This window comes from Sciurus vulgaris (assembly GCF_902686455.1).
Source record: "Sciurus vulgaris genome assembly, chromosome: 6".
NCBI lineage: Eukaryota > Metazoa > Chordata > Mammalia > Rodentia > Sciuridae > Sciurus > Sciurus vulgaris.
The window spans coordinates 85,078,865-85,084,935 of NC_136466.1; positions in this window are offsets into that span (position 1 = coordinate 85,078,865).

Below are 6,071 nucleotides of genomic sequence, written 5' to 3' on the forward strand. Positions count from 1 at the left end.
GATTTATGGATTAGAGTAGAGAAGGCCTGCTCTATGATTTCCAGTTGGCTAAATCTCACTTGTGGTTTAAATTACTCTTTACTATTCTCTTTGTCTTACTCTTGATTTTGAATATGGAGATTAAGCACACAAATGCCAAGTTTTAGATCAATTTGTGTTACATGCATGTACATACATATATCACAGTACATACAACTGTTATGCATAGTTATAATGCACTGATAAAAAGTAATAAAAGTTATGCTACCTTGTAGGGGGTGCCAGGCTAGCTCAGGAGCAGGTAAGAGCCTGGGGAGTCAGAACCCAGACCCTGAGAGTTGGGTAAAAGCATGCTTGTGGCAAGCAAACTGCAAACTCATTTATTGCAGGAAAAACCATACATTTTATAAACTTTTTGCCCAATCAAAATGTGCTATGGGGTTCAGACCACCAGGCCCCTATACAGGTTCCCTTGGTGACACTAGGTCAATTTGGGGCAGTTGTTTACATTCCTAGGTGGTCAGAGCAGAATGCTCCTCTCTGCAAGTTGACACACTTGAGACATTAACTGCTGCAAGCCAAGACCTAGGATTTCTCCCAACACTACCTTCTCACTTAGCCTATACCTATTACAGAGTCAAATATTCTACCAGCACAGTTACAAATTTAACAATGTGAGGCTTGAGAGATGTGTGAGGCAAAAGCCCTGGCTTGTGTTTCCACCTTCCTCTCTTTTCTCTTGTAATAAATATTGCATTGCCAAAGAAAGTCTACTCTTATCCTTCCAAATTCACAGTTACCTCCTCTTCTGTGGTAATACCAATCAAAGCTGATCTGGTATCAATCAAAGCTGTCTCTGGAACTTCAATCTTATGAAGCAATTATAGCTCCACATCTGATGCTGATGTGCACAGCCTCTGTCAGGCCATGTTAAAAAGGCAATATCTCTACGTTTTACACTGGGAGGTTGAGGTCCAGATTAGTAAAGGAGCATTAGGGTTTTAGGGCTGACGCTAAAACTCATATCTGGCAACTAATTTCAATGCTCTTCAAACTGTTGACATATAATCCATCACACCCACCCTGTGCATATGCAAACTCTAGAACTGAAGTGGTCCCAGGGTCACTTAGCTAATTTCACTCCCTCTGCTTATGATCATGCTCCCTTTCTGAAGGTTAGAAAACTGTGCTTTCTGGGCGACAGGTCAACTACACTAGCATACTACTTGTCTGGCAAAAAGTTTATGTGCATGTGCAGTGGTTGGCACAGTGTATGAAGAAAATAATGCAGCTGTTCTCCTGAGAACAGTGACACAGCCCATTAGTGCTACAGCCAGGGCAAGCATAAGATCGCACATTGACTGAGACTCAAGTAGAGGGTGCTTCCCTTCCCTGTGCCATGCTATGATCATCCCTACCCATTTTCAACCATTCAGCTCTTCCCTGAAACCTGCCATACTGCACTTGGCTTCTAAATGTTCTGATTCTCCTTTTCAACAACTTGCCGTAATAAAAAGTAAACTTGTTCCTGTTGTCTGTAGGACCAAACCCTTGTCAGTAGTTGTGTTAGCTAAATTTCTCCTTCTCATAACTGCTTTTCCATTGTAAAAGAGCTAAAGTCATTTTTTAAAACTGAAAAAAGGTATATTAGCAAAACAATATTTTCTAAAATTAGAAAAATAGGATTTTACTATAATGAGATTTCCATATGTAGAAATTGAGGATCAAAATATTACATACAAAGAAGTGACATGGATGCTTTTGAATTAGTCAATGATTTTTTTCTTAAATAAAGTACATCTCTTTTAAGTTTCTATTTCCTATTTCCTTTTTCTGTGTACATCTTTGATGTTTCAAAAGATTTATTCTAATTTGATGGAAAACAACATAATTGATGGGTAATTTGTATAAACAAATCCAAATTAATGCTAAGTTAGAAATATGTTACAAATGAGTTTAATTTCTCAAATTTTCTTTTTCAGATGTGACTCGTAATTGCTCACAGGGAATAACTCACTATTTCCTATTCCAAGAAACTCATGACAACCGAGTAGCAACCAGAAATGAATAAGTTCAAGGGCAGTGAACAATCTCACAAACCCCCACAGAAAATACTCATAACATTCATTTCTAAAACCTGGAGCAAAGCCTTTAAACAGATTCTCTTAAACTCTGGTTCAACTTGTTCTGAAATATGGATTCAGTAAAGATGAAAGACAACAACTCAGTTTTACCAAATTAAACATAGAATTTAAACTTTTAAATCAAATTGCCCTGATTAGAAAGTCAATATAAAAGTAAAGATAAATGTTTAAGAATGTAACATTTCTGCCCATTTATCATGCAGAATCTGTTCTTCAATGCAAAAGATGTTGGATGACAGGCCAGATGTGTATGTAGAGAGTTACAAGTATAAAGAGATGGAAGCTAGAACTTACATAGTCTTGACATTCTGCTTGAAAATGTCAAATATATCTCTTCTAAAACTACATTTATGTGATTTCCAAGTAAACTCTTCCATATGCTAACAAAAGTATCACATACTCTGCCCAATCTTTGAACTGCTCTCTTACATGCCAGTTTCATTCATAGAGCTCATAAAAGTACTTTATATGGTTGCACTTAAAAGGGAATTCAGGACATTTTTTTGTACTTTTGTGAGACTCAATCAGTGAGACTGAAGGAATTCACTGAAACTCAACCTTGGCCATCAAAATAATCATAGAGACACAAAAATTAAAGAGTTTTGAACATCAAACAAGAAATGATATATTAGAGTTGCACAAGTTTTTCTTTAAGCAGCAACAGCACCATGGTTCACCATAGAGGAGAAGGATAACAGGCAGAAAGAGTGAAAAGCACTGAATAAATTTGGCCCAGAAGAACCCAGGGAACAGAGATAGAGGCTGATCTTAACTTACCTAGAGACAGCGAGCATAGCAAGCTGATGATTGAAAAGTGCTCTGAATTTCTTCACAGTCAAGTAGAGAGGTGAAGCAGGAGTCATTTACAAACTGTGGCAGCTTTCAGTGGCAGCAGCCTAAGAGTTCATAAAAAACTTTTTCATAAGTCAATTCCCCCAAAACCAAAGGATGATTGATTTCTCTGATAAGTGGATGATGATATATAATGGGGGGAGGGGTAAGGCAAGAATGGAGGAAGAATGGATTGTATAGAGGAAAATGAGGAGGGGTAGTGAGTGGGGAGAAGGAAAGATAATAGAATGAGACAAACATCATTACCCTATGTACATGTATGATTACACAAACCATGTGACTCTACTTTGTGTACAACCAGAGAAATGAAAGTTGTACCCCATGTGTGTACAATGAATCAAAATTATGAAAAATAAAATAAAATAAAATAAGCTCTTTCAGCCTGTGCCAGCCAATGACTGCTATGGAACCCAGAATGTGACTGGTCCAGTGTGACTGAAACAGGCACAGAAAGAATTATGCCCAGGGGAATCCAGGCTGGGTATACTGAGGAGAGAAGCTGGCATTCCATTTTTTTTTTTTTTTTTTTTTCTGGCAGCTTATGTGACCAGCTAGGGAGAGGCCAGAAACTGTTCAGACAAGTGCATCTATACTCTGAGTCTATCCTGGGAAGTCCACACTCAGCGATGAAATATGTGAGGCCTGTGGAGGTTTATTTTCCCCCACTCTAGGAGCTGAACTTTCAGGAGGTCCTTGACACACAGAGCTCTGTAGCGACTGATATCTGCCCAGCAATAGCAAGTGTGAATCTAATCTCTAGAGTAAATACCACCCGATGAAATTTCAAGGGACAGTCAGAACTGAGCCCCAGCTGTTGGAATTTTTCATTTAGAATTCTGCACCAGCCCCACTCTGGGAGTGCATTGACCTAAACTGTCCAGACAAAACTCCAATTGTCAGTATTCCCTACTCTGTCCTATCTTGTAGTGTGAGGCGGGAAGCTAAGAGCTACAGCAACCAGCTACAGTTCCAGGCCTTAGCAGCTGGCAGCTTGATGAGAAGCATAGAGTGTTTGGATTTAACCACCTCTCAGCCCTTAATGCAAGGGCACATAGCCCAAAAAGAAATGCAAAGATGGGTACAACAGCATGGGCAGTGAACATCTATACTTATTAGTAGTTTGAAACAACTAAGGTGAGACAAGCTTTTCACTCCTCATTAAGAATTTTTTTCCCATTCTGCATGAGTGTATCTATTCATAACAACAATGTCAACCATCAAAACTCTCCAATTAAAAGGCACATATTGGTAGAATGGATTCAAAAACATGATAAAATGATATGCTATTTGCAAGAGAATCATCTAACAGGCAAAAGCACTCAAGGCTGAAAGTTAAAAAGGACGAAAAAGATATTCTGTGCAAATGGAGTCCTAAAACAAGCAGGAGTAGCTATTCTTATAGCGTCAAGAAAAAGTACAGAGACAAAGAAGGTCACTACATACTGGTAAAGGGAATAATCCAACAAGAAGACATAACAAGAGCAAGTATCAATGCATCAAATGTTGACACACCTATTTACAGAGAACAAATTTTTGGAAAATATGTCCCAGATAGACACCAATAGAAAAATTCTCATTGATTTCAACAAACTACTCTCACCAATAGACAGGTCATCCAGACATAAAATAAATATATTTTTCTGACCTAAATAAGACTATAAATCAAATGAACCTAACACATTTATAGAATGATTTTCACTGAAAAAGAATTGAAGTAATTTTCTTCTCAGCAGCTCATGGAATGTTTTCCAAAAAACAGGCCTTTTCTAGTTCACAATATAGTTGTTATAAAATGCAGAAAGTGATATAGTCTTGTGCATCTTCTCAAATTATAATGGAATAAAATTAGAAATTAATGGCAAGAAAAATTATAGAAACATCATAAACACATGGAGATTGAACAAATATTCTTTTAAATCAGTAATATATCATAGGAAAAATTAAAGAAGATTAAATATTCCTAGAATCAAATGTTAATATTGATATAATGCACCGAAATCTCTGCGATATTATGAAGGCAGTTCCAAGAGGAAAATGCATAACATTAACTCCCTACTTAAAAAAAAAAAAGATGCCCCCTCAAAAAATTCAATACTACATATATAGATTATAGAAAAAAAGGAACAAATTTGAAAACCAGTAAAAGACAGTAAATAATTAAAATCAGAGCCAAAATTAATAAAGTTGAGAGTAAAAAAATGCAAAGGATAAATGCAATGAAGAGTTGATTCTTTGAAAAGATAAACAAGACTGATAAGCCCCTAGTCACACTAACAAAGAAAAAGGGAAGGCCCAAATAAGCAAAATTTAAGATACAAAAGGAGATATCACAAAGATATTTTTAAAACCAAGAAGACTGTAAGCAGCGATTTTTGAAAGATAATATTCCAATAAGTTTGAATATCCCAGACAATATTTTAAAAATTCTAGATAATGACCTTTGCAAATTGAAGAAACAGGATATAGAAAATCTAAACAGACCAATGTCAAGTAATGAGATTGGAGCAGCAATAAAATAAATGCCTTTCAATAAATAAAATTCAGTACCAGATGGATTCTGAGCCTAGTGTTAGTGTACTTTTAAAGAAAAATTAACATCAGTCTTTCTCAAATTATTCCATGAAGTAGGAAGATAATACTCCCAGTCTCATTCTATGAAGCCAGTATCACCCTGATAACAATCTAGATAGACACATCAAAGAAAGGAAACAGTAGATGGATATCCCTGATGAATATAAATGCAAAATTCAATAATAAAATAATAGCAAACCATATCCAAAATCACAGGAAGAATATTATAAACCAAGTTGGTTTCATAACAGGGATTCAACATTGTTTGAATATAAGTAAGCCAATAGATGCAATTCATCACACAAATTGAATTAAAGACAAGAAAAACATGATCATTTCAAAAGATGCAGAAAAAGCCTTTAGCAGAATTCAGTATCCATTCATGTTAAAAACACTGAAGAAGATAGGTATAGAAAGAACATATGTAAATACCATAAAGGTCACATATGACAATGATGAAACCATAGTCAATATCATACCATAGTCAATATCATATCAGGAGTAGGAGAAACAAAAGTACTAAAA